Source organism: Spermophilus citellus (genome assembly GCF_964194105.1).
Source record: "Spermophilus citellus genome assembly, chromosome: 2".
Classification (NCBI taxonomy): Eukaryota; Metazoa; Chordata; class Mammalia; order Rodentia; family Sciuridae; genus Spermophilus; species Spermophilus citellus.
In genome coordinates, this window is record NC_138183.1 from 128,192,870 (window position 1) to 128,208,356 (window position 15,487).

Sequence of the window (15,487 nt, forward strand, 5' to 3'; positions counted from 1 at the left end):
ACAGGTTTTGCCCTGAAGTTCAGCTGGCAGCAGAGCTGCTGATGTGCAAAGCAGAATGGAATCCAGCTTGGCTCTCCCTTGCTGTGTGGGCTCGGCAAGGCTCACAGAATACATACTTGTTTGTGTCTGGAAATTCAACAGCTGCAGCTCAGGGACTCAGAAAATAGAGCTGCAAAGGGAGACCACACCATTGTTTGCCCTGGCCAACCACAACCATCCTTTTAGCCCACAGAAGGAAAGACTATATTTCCTCTAGTATTTGCATTCTCCAACCATTTCTCCTGATAGAAACTGGTACTGATGCCTTCTAATGGAAGCCCCTAAGGCCCTGACTCAGAAGGTAACTCGGTCATTAATCTGGATCCTCCAAGCAGCTGCCAGAAATATTCCAAAGGTGAAACATTAGCATCAAAATTCATTTCCAATTGTTCATCCTTAAGATAAGTAAATCCTTGTCTGGCACTTGTTCTCTGCCTTTTATCCCCCTATAGCTGACCAGAGGATTTTGAGAATTTGGGAAGAGAATTCCCCAAGCAATGAGAAGCATATCTCTGCCCAGCAATCACCACCCCTTGCTCCAAGACTGTCAGCTACCCCAAGTCCCTGAGGCACACACCATCTAGGGTGCTAGGACAGTAAGCAGAGGAAGCAAGAGACATCATTCCTATCCTTGAGAAATATAAACAGGGGTTTGCTCTCCTTTGGTGGCCTGTGGCTGGAGGACAGTATGTCTTTATGATGAAAGCTCTCCTTGAGCACAGCACGTTTCCCATCTGCGCTCCTCCAGCTGAGCCTGCAGCTTTGGGAAAGCAGCATGTGGGACATGAAAGAGAAAGAAGTCCCCCATTTAAGCTGACATTTTTTGCTGGTTCATTTTGGGTAAGTATTAAAGGAGTAAATACCATGGTCATATTTACCTTACATAGGACAATATTTTAGGGGACTGAGAGTGTAGCTCAGTGGTAGAGTGTGTGCCTACCATAAGCAAGGCCATGGGTCCATCCCCACCAGTACATGAGTAAGGAAGAGGAGGAGGAAGAGTTGAAGAAGGAGTGAAGGGAAGAGGGCAGGGAGAAAGAAAGAAACTTCTAAACAATACAAAGAGAATTAGAAGTTGGAATGTTGAGTGAGCAAAGTGGTTGAGTTGGGACTCCATGTTTTGCCTGTACCATGTTGGTCCCTCCAAGGCATCTGTCCACTTTATAGGTTAACACTTCAGAATGGCCTGACCAAGTTTATCAAAATAGGTGTGCCCCATTGTAATATGCCATGTTTCCCAGGTTCATTCTTCTTCAGGTAGGGAGATTCACTAACATTCCACTTAAGAAGTAGCTAACCTTGGTCAAAATTGAATGCTGGCCAACCAACACTTCCCAGAAAAAAATAAATAAATAAAGGGACTTCTCATAGCCACTGCTCAACTATTGGGAAAAGAGGGACAATACCCAATGTACAATCACATTCCAAACTGCAACACTAAAGCAAGGAGAGAAATCCACCTGTCTGTTGTAGAACTTACTTTCCCTCAGGCCTTGAGCTCATCAAGGAGAGACAAGAAATTTCTGTCTGGTCTTTCATCCCCATGGGCTGCCCAGCCTACCCTGACAGATGAGCAATTGTCCCCACGAAAGAAGAAAGCAAAGAAGCCTTCCCCAGACCTCACCGTTCCTCATTCCAAACGTCTTGTAAGTCCCAGGGGCACTGAAAGAGTTTGTCCTCAGCCAAATACAACTTCCTGTTTCTAAGAAAGGGAAGAAAAAAATAGTTGAAAGGATTTTTGGACAGTGGAGATTTCAAGTTTCTGTAAACGCAAATGAATCAGACACATGTGGAATAAATTTCTCCGGAAGTAAGAAAAGATGCTGTGAGTTTCTCTTACTGGACCAGAAAGTGAGAAAAGGGGAGTTGGGAAGTGAGGTACATCAGATGCTGAAAGGAGAGAGAAAAGCCATGTGAATGTGGGATCAAAGAGAGGGTCTCAGTGATGACAAGGGTCAACAATGCCCCTCCCGAGACCACTTCCTGGCTTACTGATTACTCAGAACTTCTCCACCTCTGATGTCATAAATTCAAATAGCCTACTCCCCAACCACAACTTCCCATCTTTCCAGATCTTTCACTAGCTCCCACTAAACATCCTTCATCATCAGGTCCCTAGGTCCTAGACTACCCCACATAGGTACTTTTTCCCATTCATCTTTACTTTTCTGTCTCTACTTTTTTCCCTGGGTTGCTTAGCCTCCAAGTTCTGGCAACCCAAATATTGACAGTACTCTTAGTGTCCTTGCTCTGTTGACTTTCTCCCCAAAACCTTAACCCCAACTTGACTGGTCCAGTCTTTAGAATCGATCCTTATCCCAAAGTTGTTGACTCCCTGTACCCACAAGATTCCAACATGCCAAAGGCTGTTCTCCTTAGAGACCTACTGCTTGTATGCACACAACCCAGCATAAGATTTACATCCTCTTCCCTGGATTTTTCAAAGGCTAGGAAGAGCTATTCAGATGCCACTAATACCCCAACATTTTCCAAGGCATATTCTTGTCTCTTAGGGCACCCATCCCATTGACTTTCTCTGTCACTCAACAGCAGAGCCCCACTTTGGGCACATTCCACTCTCTCCTCATACTCATTATTATTATGCTAATGAGAAGAATTCATACCACTGGAAAAATCATATCATGGAGCACAGATGTGTCAATATAAAGTTATGGTGTCCAGTGGAAACTCCATGCAGCAACCCAAACAAGGAGCTCTCTCTCTAACTCTCACATAAACCATTTTCCATTTTCTCCACTCTCCTTAAGTTCATGATGCTGCCACATTTAACTGAGGGTATATGACTTCACCTCTAATACTTAGTGGACCCAATAACATATCTCTAATCATAGAAGACATAAGGGACACAGTCACTGTTAACAGACCCAGTGTAGACACCAATCCAGAAGAACATAATTCTACCTTATTTTGGATTCAGGAAGCATATTCCAATCTCTGTCAAGTCCATAAAAGGGTGAAAGTCGAAAGATTATTCCTCTACCCTATTCAATTGATCCCTTAGGTCTGCTGATGGGCACAGTTCCTGGTCTCCACCATGGCCCAGCTCCTCCAACCATGATCCTCCTTGACCACTCTGTTCTCCACCATTTGCTCTGAGTCTGCACTTGGCTTCTGACATTATTCACCAGACATTCAGTCCTATACAGATTCATTGCTAGATGGAGATGGCTATTCAGATCCTAGGGATGAAGGAGGAAATGCAGAAAGCCTTCACAGGGACAGGAGAAAGGACAACGAATCTTGAAGGATAGACTTTCTGCAGTGCTGACCTTTGCCTCCTGAGAGCTTATCTCTGGCACACTGCAGTTCTGAAAGGATATCTCCCTCTTCTCCATCTTGGGTTGTATTTCTAAAAACCCCCTTCTGTTTTCCTACCCTACAAATGTGCCAAATAGAAAAAAAAAAGGATAAGGAGGAAAAAGAAAAACACCTGCCCCATGAGGTAATAAAAATCATCATGCAAGAACTCTATCCATTTCTTGCCACCAGTCTTACCTGTAGTCATATCCATCCTTTAAAAAAAGTCTACCCTTTTCCCTTCTCTTTCTGTTTTGTAGTGAGATATTTTTCCTACTATCAAAATATTGCCTTCTATACTGGGCACTGTGGTGTACTTCTGAAATCCCAGCAGCTCAGGAGGCTGAGGTAGGAGGATAGAGAGTTCAAACCCAGCCAGCAAAAGCAAGGTGCTAAGGTACTCAGTGAGACACTGTCTCTACATAAAATATAACAGGGCTGGGGATGTGACTCAGTGGTCTTGTACCCCTGAGTTCAATACCCAGTACCCCACCCCCTGAAAAAAGCCTTTGCCTTCTAGGTACCACAGCCACATTTTCAAGGTGCTCAGACCACCAATGTCCCTAGCTTTCCTAAGGACTTAGTCTCTCCCTTAGATGACTTACTGACTACTCCCATCAGCATTTGCAGGTGCTACATTCTCTCGCCCATCTCCCTCCACTATCCCTCATTTTCCTCCAAACTAAGCACTCTTTTCTCTCCCCAAATACATAAATTCTTCCCTCCTCTCAAAATGTTCCTTTCCTCTTTCTCTTCTCCCCATTTCAACACACTCCTGCTTATACCTCAAGTTCCAAATTAAAGTTCACTATTATCCTCAAATAAACCTTCAGGTTAGGTTAAACACCCCCCACCCATGAGGCTGTGTGATTCACTTTTCAAACACTCAGTATGTTGGATTCCTTCCTGTCTTTGTTGTAGCACCATACACTCCACGAGTAGCAGTCTACATCTCACATTCATTTGCATTACTGAGTCTAGCTTAGAGCCTGTGAAACAGCAGAGAAAACAAATGATCACCTTTTCTTCCATCTTAAAAAATATGTGTACACATCCCCCCCCCCACATACCTCTGCTCTTCTCTGCTCTCTCCACAATCAGACTTGAGGGAATCTCTCCCCTCTTCATGACTACTAATGAGTGAGTTCTCCCCACAACTGCCCAGGGGGACAATCTTGCCAAGGTTAGCTAAATCCAGCAGACGTTCTTCAATCCTATGGCCTGAGTTTGGGCCCTCCTTTGTACATTGTGTCCCTCTCATTATCCCTCAGTTGTGGTGTTCCTTGGGGTTCTATGTACCCTTCCTGGTTGGTCTCATTTTCTCCTAGGGTTTCTGTTTTTTCTATATGCTGTTGACTCCCAAATTTCAAACCTGAGAGGCTTCAGGGACCCTTAAGAACATTCCATAACCTGGAGATTCTCCAGAAAGACTCAAGGAACTCATCATGTAGTTGTACTCTAGATAAGATCTGTTACAGTGGTAGGGGCGGGATATACAGCTGAATTATAAGAGACAGAGAAACAAGCAGAGTCTGGAAGAATCAAAGTGCAGTCTTCCTTGTGCCACCTCCTTCCCATAAAGTGCCACACAGGCTCACTCTCCCCCTGCCCCCAAAACACAGCAATATGTGATGTTTCTTACTGAGGAAGTCCATCACTGACTCAGTGCCTAAGTTCTTACCCAGTGGCTGTCTATGTTGGCCTTTCTGCTTAGTACTATCAAAATTTTAGACTCTTAGAAGAAAAGCAGGCATTCAGCATATCATTTGCATAACACTACCATAGGGACCTCCATTTTATCATTAAGCAGACAGCAGCCAATGGCCACCTGGCTGGCAGGTGATTCTGAGAACAGCAGAGCCAATTCTGCTTTGTTAACTCCTTTCCAAATTCCCACCAGATTCAATGAGCTCAGTCAAATTACCCTCCACCTCTGGATCTTTCCCCATTCTCTCTATCTAACTGGCCCTCCAATGTTACACTTTTTTCCATTCCCATTACAGCCACCTTCATGGAATTTCTGGGTCTTCTTAATCCAGCCTGGCTTCAACAACCCCATTCTACCTCACTTGACACCGTATTAATCCCATCCTCACATTATTCAGAGTGATCTTTTAAACACAAAAATTAGATCATTTCACTTCTCTACTTAAACCCTTTAATTGCTTGCCTAATACACTAAGAATAAAAATTCAATCTCTTAACAAGAACAAGTTCCTATGTGAACTGTTGCCTGCCAGCTACAAATCTTATTTTATATCACTCTCCTTCTGGTGACACTTTTCTCTTGTCAGCTTTTTGCCAAGCCATTTCTTACCTATGGGCTTCATAGGTGCTATCCTAAGCCTGGGATCCTTTTTTCCCCTGGCCATTTTCTGTCTTCCCCAAACTTACCCTTTTAGTCTTAGATTGATGGTCACAGACTCAGGAATTCTTCCCCTGAGATGATTGAAAGTAGAGGAGGACATCTATAAGTTATATGCAAATACTTGACCATGTTATATGAGACTGAACATTCAGGAATTTCAGTATCTACAGGGGAGGAGAAGGTGCTGGATCTACACCCTGGCAGATATAAGGAGACAACTGTAACATGATACTGGGAGTTAGGCTTTCAACATATAAGCTAGATTTGGGGTGGGGCACAATTTAGTTCATAGCATGGACTGTCAGTATTCAGAGAGCAAATGAGTGAATTGAAGGTGAAGGGTATTTTTTTTTTTTTTTTGCCATGCTGGGGATCCAAATGAGAAGTATTTCTAAAACTCATATGTAAACTTGTCACTCCTTTCCTCAAAGTTCCTCAGAAATTCCCATCACCTATAGAATATACCCCAAAGTCCTTAGCTTAACATTTATCTTTTTTTCTTAAACCCATGATAACTTGCTCCCGTGCCTCTCTCTCTGGGGTCTCCCTTGGACTTGCAAACATGGCTTTCTCCTTCAGGAACATGCCCAATGTTCTGTCTTCTTTAATACCACCAGCCTCCTTCAGGGCTGCTCTGCTCTCTGCAGCAGTTTGGAGCTAAGCCTTGTTAGCAGCTTTCTCAAAGCACAAATGGCTGCAGCAGGGTTAGCACATCGAAGGATGTGCAGTAAACAGATGTGGCAAAACTGCCAGAAACTTGTGCTCCAGTAGCTAAGAAACTGCTGGAGAGAAACCCCATTCTGGGGAAGGAAAGAGCCACACACAGGGAACTTGACATGAGTCCCTGGAGAGAAGAGGTCGTTCTGAAAAGAGCAGAAAATCTATCACTCAGTCCTGTGCATCACTACTTCCAAGGTCTTCTGTCTGCCCTTGGAAATTGCCCCTTATCCGCTAGGCAGAGCATCACAAGGCCTTCTGTGAACTAGCACAGCTTTGTCTTAGCTCTGCAAGTGTCCTTCTCAAGTTCTGCAAGTGATTAATGAGTACATGTGGCAAGTAGCATATTCTCCATGTGTACATTCTTTCCTTCTCCTCCTGATCCCCAACTCATGCCCTGCTTCACATTAGACATGAGCTTTCAGGTCACAGGCTACCTGGCCCTCCTTCACCTTCTGCTTCCTGCCCTAATTATGCTGTACACTATTATGGATGAATTGGTCCATGATTCCTCTTGTCTGAATAGCCTCATTCTATCTGTTGATGCAAATGAAATCTGGGGAAGACTTTGCTAGAACTTCAGCCTCCCACTATATTCCAAATGGAAATATGATGTCACATACATGGCAAAAAGAAAAGCAGTAGATAAAGAGTTAAGTGGTCTGATGTCGAGTTTGCTCTACTATTTATCAACTAGATGACCTTGGGCAAGCCAGACACTCAGACCCTCTGAGCCTCATTTGCTTCACCTAGAAAATGTCCCAATGTTACCTGCAGGAGTCAGGATTGGGTTCATATTCCACAGAGTCACAGAATGAACACCACAAAGCCAAGGTAAGCAAGAGAACAGGATTTTATTTTAAAAGAAAATGAAAAAAGAGAGAGCTCAGCGCTCCCGATGGTATCTGGGAGAGGCAAGAATGCCACCTGCTAGAGCCAACTGTACTGCTTTTATGGGGCTTGTGTGTAGGGGTCTTGGCATTATGTGATTGGATCCTGGGGTTTGATGCTGGGGTTTGATGATTGGTTCATGCCTTGGAACCTCAAGATGCTTGGACAACTTTAATTTCCTGGGTTGTTGGTCTCCTGTGGTCCTGAACTCAGGGTCATCTGGAATTCCTGATAAGAAGAGGATGAGGGGACTACCTGCCTGAGCTGGTTTGTCCTTGCTTAATCTACCTAGCCCTTCCCCTTGTCTTACATCAAATGAAAGAATGTGGACTAGGAATATAGCTCAGTTAGTAGGGTGCTTGCCTTGCATAAACAAGGCCCTGGGTTCAATCTCCAGCACCACACACACACAAAAAAAGAATGGTATGTAAAAAGTGCTTTGCAAAATACAGCATGCAACATGAATATAGGGAATTCAATACCATAGGTCCTAAGGAGACTGGGGGCACCACTTGTCAAAACAGTATTTTGATTACAGCCAAATCCCTGGGTTGGAGGAGGATGTAGATAAATAAGAATAAATAAAATCAGCTAACTCAGTGAATACAAAAATTGGTAGTATAATTCTGCACATGATAGCAAATTGGAGAGAATTAGGGGTATCAAAATGGCAGATCTGCATATCTGCATCTTGTGTCTGACACAAGATGTACTCTTTGAATCCAGCACCAGGCTTGCCAGAGATGTAAATTATACACCACACTCCTTTCTCCTGGGTGTGCTGAGCCTTTGGGAAATAAACATGAAATCTTCGTATCAAAATATCACTTAATTTTTATAATAGCAAAAGACTAGAAATAACCTAATGCCCAGATTTACAGCACTAGTTAAACCATGGAAACTCATCCAGTGAAATGCTGTGCAGCCATTTAGAAATGTGAAAAACAAGATACTGAATGAAATATATGTGTGCTACTGATGGTGGAAAAAATGTGTGAGCACTTGTAATGCTTGTATTTCTTTGTGTATATAGAAAATAAGTCCAGGACAGTGAAGATACTTAAACACTGGTTGCCTCTAAAGAGAGCCACTAAGAAGATAGAGAACAACAGTGAGGGAAACTGTTCTTTTGTACCTTTTGGATTGTGAACTGTGTGGCCATAAGACTGCATTATTGTGTATGTGCATGTGTATATATGTGTTCATGCTCACGTTCATACATGTGCCTCTGTGTTAGTGTTATTATTGGATCGGATAACATCTTGGACCTAAAAACAATGAGCTTCCTGCTTATTAAGAATCGGGTCTTTCCCCAAAGTTCAGATTCTATGACCTGCACAGGGGGCATAAAACCTAAACATCAAAATGAAGGATCAGAGCAACAGAACACATGTTGCCAGTCCAGAGGAAAGAGAGCCAAAGGTTTGTGGACAGCAATGTCCCTTTCCACTTTCAATAGTGGGAAGAGAGGTGATGGCAGTTGCTCCAAGCAGATAGACTCTTCCTACTGTAGCAATGGGAATAATGGGACAATGAGGATTTTCCCATACAATACAAAGACAAGTTAGCATCGAGTAGAGGAGTAAAAGCTAGAGCATGTATGTGGAACAGGCGGGCTCGGGATATGTTTGCCAAGAGAGACTGCAAGTCAGAGCTGAAGGCTCATGAGAAGAAATAAGTGGTGTTGGGGTCTCCTGGATTACACACTTTCATGAGGACCAGAAAAGGAGAGGCTGGCACTGAGTAAGACCCAGATATTTTATATGGCATTCATTAGTGAGACTGGAACATAAAGGGGAAGTAACCTTTGGATTTGCACAATTAGTGAGGATGCTGGGGGGACACAGACAAACCTTCATCAGTGCATGATTCAGTCCCATTCTAAGGAAGCTCCTCCCTTTCCTGATCCCTCACCATTCTCCACTGCATTCCCTCCCCCAACCTGAACCAGAAAATTCACTTCGTTCAGCTTTCCAATGTTCTGTTTTACATTTGGCTTTGTTCAGCAGCAACCTCCACTTAGCCAATTTCTGCTGAGGAGCCAAAGCGCCAAGAAACTACACAAGAAGACAGGGCCTGGACAGGATCAGAAATGCCAGAGATTTTGCCACCAAGCCTCATCCACCGAGACTGCCAGGAGAGCTTTGCAAATGGAATCAATCTGAATGTGGCTGATGAGAAACATCTGAATGAAAGAAGCCAGGACAAACAGAAATCATCAAATTTCCCACTGCCATAGGCTGCAGTAGCTTCCCCAAAATTTCTACTTGTATGTCTTGATCTTTGTAACACAAGGAAGACACATGCTCCTTCCTGAAAACCTGTCCAGACCATGCAATTGGATTCTTATCTCACGAATCCCACTTTCCCTCCAGTCCCTGCCTCACTTCTGTGCCCCAGTCTGCCCAATGGTTATTGGGTCTCATTGGATATTTTTGATGGAAGACAGGTGGGAGATAGACTTTTGTCACAGTATTGTGCTTTATTTTCCCTGAAATTTAAAAAGATCAGAAAGCCTTGTCCCCTAACCGTCTATGTCCTCACTGCCCCCAAATAAAAGACCACAATACCTCCCCAATGTACCTCCCCAATGTAGTTCTCACAATACCTCCCTCAAGGTCAACCAGGCAGTGGCACCATTCACTGTAACACATCTCAGCTATTATAATAAAGGAGTGTGATTATCTGCCTTAAGCTGGAGGGAAAGAAAACCTGTGGTTGCCTAACAAATTCCACAGGAGAGAGCATATTCATTCTAATACCTGGAATTGGATCCTAGATCACAGTGACTTCAGAGTAGAGAACCAGAATATCCCCCAAAAGATGATAACTTTACGTAAATAGCATTTTGGTGATACTCAGTTTCCTTTTTCTGACTGTATTTTCATCAGATGGGCTTCTCAATTTTAATTCAGAGCAGTTAGCCAGCTGCGATCACCTAAGAAAAGTGGGCAATTAGGTGCTCTAATTTTTTTTTTTTTTTTTTTTTTTTTTTTTTTTTTTTTTTTTTTTTTGCTATTGGAGATTGAACCCAGGGGCATTCAACCACTAAACATCATCCCCAGACCTTTTGTGTGTGTGTGTGTGTGTGTGTGTGTGTGTGTGTGTGAGTGTGTATTTTATTAGAGACAGGGTCACACTGAGTTGCTTAGGGCCTTGCTAAGTTCCTAAGGCTGGCTTTGAACTTGCAATCTTCCTGCCTCAGCCTCCCAAGTCATTAGGATTACAGGATTAACAGGCAAATGCTCTGTTTAACCTTGGCAATGCCAACAAAAGATCTGGCATCTGCAAAGCTTTGGTCCAGACCTGGGACCAATAGTGATTGATGGTTCTGTGACTTGATAGTTAGGAACTGCCAAGCCACCAGTCCAGAAACAATTAAACAGTTGGTCAGGGAGTTGCCCTGCTTCTTAGTTTCTTTAAAGGATAACTCAGCTATGTGTTACTCTGAGCATAAACATTATGCTGACCTTGATCCAGGAATTTAAACAGTGTCATTTCATGTAAACGCTAACAAATACCTTCTTGCTGAAGTGGTCTGTTTTCAGGATTGGTTAGAGTTTCTTCTCTATGAAAGTACTTTGGGGAACTGGACTACTTTTAATTGACAGATAATGACTGTACAACTTTATGGGGTACAGTGTGATGTTTCAGTACTCTTTATGCATTGTGTAATGAACAGCTCAGGATATTTAGGTTACCCATCATCTCAAACATTTATCATTTCTTTGTGATGAGAACATTTAAAAATCCTCTCTTCTAGCCTTTTTGAATTACATGATACACTATTGTTGACTAGAATCACCCTTCTGTGTAATGGAACATCAGAACTTATTCTTCCTATCTGGCTGTGACTTGCACTGTTAAGCAATCTCTCCCCAGTTCCCCACCCACACTCCTCTGTCTCTGGTAAGCACTACTCTGCTCTACACTTCTCTGAGCTCAGCTTTTTTAGATTCCACATATGAGTGAAATCATATGGTATGTGTCTTTCTGTGCCTGGCTTATTTCACTTAACAGTATGAGCCCCAAGATCTAGAACAGGACAAGGATGCCCACTTTCATCACTTCTGTCCAACACAGCACTTGAAGTCCTAGCTAGGGCAAGAAAGAAAAATAAAAAATCTCCAGGCTGGACACAGTGGTACATACCTGTAATCCCAGGGGTTCAGGAGGCTGAGGCAGGAGGACCGCAAGTTCAAAACCCAGCCTCAGCAAAAGTGAGGTGCTAAGCAACTCAATGAAACCCTGTATCTAAATAAAATATTAAAAAGGGCTGGGGATGTGGCTCAGTGGTTAAGTACCTGTGGATTCAATACCCGGTACAAAAAAAAAAAAAAAAAAAAGGAAAAGAGAGAAAAGTTGTCCAAATTGGAAAAAAAGGAATTCAAATTGTCCTTATTTGCAAGTGATATATATATATATATAAAATCCTAAAGTCTCTGCTAAAAAGAAACTATTAGAATAAATTCAGTAAAGTTGTAGGATATAAAATCAGCATACAAAAATCAGTAGCATGTCTACAGACCAATAGCAAACTATCAAAGAAGAAATTTAAAAGGCAATACCACTTAAAATAGCTACTAAAAAGAAAACACTTAGTAATTTAACCTAGAAGGTAAAAGAGCCCTAGAATGAAAACTATAAAACATTGATGAAAGAAATTAAAGGGGACACAACTAAATGGAAAAACATTCTGTATTCATGAGTTGGGAGAATTACTATTATTAAAATGTCCAGAGTACTCAAAGTGATCTACAGTTTTAATGCAATCCCTATCAAAATACCAATGTTATGGAGGGCACAGTGGTAAACACCTGTAATCCCAGCAATTTGGAAGGCTAAAGCACAACATTCACAAGCTTGAGACCAGAGTTAGCAACTTAACCAGACCCTGTCGCAAAACATAAAAAGATTTGGGGGTGTAGTTCAGTGATGGGTACTCCTGGTTCAATACCCAGTACCATGGGGGAAAAAAGTGATTCTTCACTGAAGTAGAAAAAAGTAATCCTAAGATTCATATGCTATGTTGGGTTTTAAATTCACAATCATATCCACAATTCTTCCATTTACATTGGTTTGCCTTCCAAACATTGCTACCAGCTTCTAAGGTTGAGGGAGCCCTCTGCTGATGGCTTGGCTGTAACTTCACACCACAGAGCAAGAAAAAGTGAATGAACTCTGAAGAATTCCAAAATTTGAGAACTATAACCTGTCTAGACCTGTGGTTGAATTTTGCTATGAAAAGCCAGGCTCTAGAAATGTTCTTTGTTAGGTGCAGGACAGGCTGAATTGTCTACAGGGCAGTCTGAACAAATGTTAACTGCAGGATAACCCACGCACTCAAACCCCCCTTTGTCTGGTCCTTTATCACCTGTTTGCATCAAGTCTGAACACTCAACCCCACTCAAGGCTGAACACTCGACCCCCACTGGTCTGGTGCAACAGAAACCCACATCTGACCCCTGCCCCATCTGCCTGAAGGCAGAAGATGACACCCTTAGCAACTACTGTATGATCCAATCACTGTACGTCAACAAGGCAGCTTACAGACCCAGGGACCCCATTAGATTTGGGCTATAAAAACTCCCTCCTGCCAGGCCCCTCTCTCTTGCTCTTGCTCTCGCTCTCTCTTGCTCTCTCTTTCTTCTCTCGCCCCCCCCTTTTTCTCCTCTTTTGCACTGCTGCAATAAAGATCTCTTGGTCACTTGGAGTGTTGTGGTCACTTTCCTTTCATTCTTGACATTATTTCAGATTTTATTTTTCCAGGTAATAGAAGTAAAAAGGTCTGGAAGAAGGCTGATGTCCTATGCATTAAAAGATTATACACTTCTGTGTGCATATGGAAAAGTATGCTCCAATACACACACACACACACACACACACACACACACACACACACACACTGCAATTGTGGCATGTTGGTCAACTACAGGAAGACTCTGCTCTACGTGTATGTGTCCTAGAATAAAGAAGTGGGAGGCACCAAGGTATATATAGAATCCCAGAATCAGGGGACTAGATGGAACATTTACCTTTTGTGGCATGACCAGATGAAGACTCCGATGAGCCACGGCTTGACAGAGAGGAATTCTCTACTGTGGCTATATCCTTGATGATGGAGGTTAACAGCTTAACACCAGGGTGTGGTGCCCAATTCAAAACTCTGGAAATTAATGGTGATAAGGGTGGGCTGCCTGCCAAGGGCCCACAGTGTGAATCCCAAGAGAAGCACCTTCTATTTTGAGATCTCTCACAATTCATGGTGTGCTATCCTGTGCTTTGACGCATGTCCCATCTCTCTGTGTCTCTCTTTTTCTGAATCCTAAATTTTCTTGGGTTTTCAACCCATGGACTACATCACAACTTACACCAAAAGGAATAGTTGTACGGTAGTATGAATCAAATACTTCACCCAGAGGTCAACAGGAAGAAGCAATGCTATCACATTTCCTTTCCTTGCCAAAATGTCTAAGGAAAGAGAGGAGGAATGACAGAACATCAGGTGAAGCCTAGGCAAATGGGGATAAAAGCACAGTAAGTTCCTTTTCCTGGAGAGAGCTCCCCTGGAAAGGTCAAGTTAAAAGGTCAAATCACATAGTTTAGCCAATGCTGCAAAATATTTGCAAAAATAGCCAACTCTGAAAAAAATCAAAAGATCAGAAAACGCTACTCCCCTGCTCAAAAACCTTCAGTGACTCTCCATTGTCAATGTACAATCTGAAGTTTTTAAGAGGACATTCAAAATTCATTATCTTTCCTGCCACAATCCCTCCCTTCCTTCTTATCATCTCAATAACATGTAAGTATACACTCATCTTACCCATTAGACCACTTGCACCTCACATTTTTCCTGCTGCTAGTCCTCACTTCTCCTTTGTCTGTACTTCAGGCATTAGCTTAAATGTCACCTCCTTCATCTAGCTCTCCCAGACAGAATTAATGCTTCTCTCCCCATGCACCTAAGAGATTTCATTTATACCCTCTCCTCACCCCCACCATTATAACACAAATGAGATTTTTATTCTGTCTCCTCCAGTTTGTAAGTTGAGATCAAGCCCACATCTTACTTTTGCATCTGCCTTTTGAATTCCCACCTCCACTCTTCACCCCACTATTCTCCATAATTTCCTCCTGTCAAGGACCAATTATAGCATCTCTCATATAGTAAAGTCATTGTTTGTTACCTTAAACTAAATTAATACCTAAAATTAGAAGAAAATGCAATTCACTCCAAAAAAAACAGAACATCAGAACCATGGCAATAGCCAAGTGAGGCATCGCATCTAGTCCTAAGTCATATGGACTCTCATTGCTTATCTAGAAACTTCTCAAGATTTTGAATTCCTCCAGTTTGGGGGCCCTGCATTATACATGTTATCATAGACTAATACCAATTGTTGAGCAATTGCAAATTATAAACCCCCTTTTCTTAAGATACCTTTCTGCCATCTGCTAGAAATATGTCATAATCCAAATATGAGTGACATATCTACAAGCATATGAGTGACACTCCCAGGGTTGTGCAAGGAACAACCCTAAGCAGCCTCAAACATATTAAGCAGAATGTACTGGGCTATTTATCCTGCAAGATGGGCTTCCTAACTGTGCAGTCCAAGAAATCTTGAGTTCAAATTCTGATTAACCATTATAACCTTTAGCTTTCATGCCTCTAAAATGGAGCTCATAAAATGTCTCTGCATGGGGTTGCTTTTAGAATTGAGATTTTTAAATACTGAATATTTAATGTCTCACAACAAACATTAAGTTAGTGGAAATGATTGTTACAGGAATACTTCTAGAATTTAATACATATCTGAAAACTCTCTTTTGGATTTACCTTCAAAGCCCTTTCATAAACCATATGCAAAAATCACAGATTTTTTTGGTGTTTCTGTATTCTTTGTTTTGTGCTAAAATTATAATACCATATGTGAGTCTCCATTTTATTAATCTGATGTAGCTAAAAATGATATTAAGATATTTACAAGAGTCAAATCCATTGTTTAAAGAAAAATTTTGTTACTACTGACTATATGTTCTAAATATTTAGAGAATTCCAAAGACACTGTTCAAAAATTAAATCTGGTGGGCTGTGGGTATAACTCAGTGGTAGAGATCTTGCCTACTATGCATGAGTCCCTGGGTTTGATC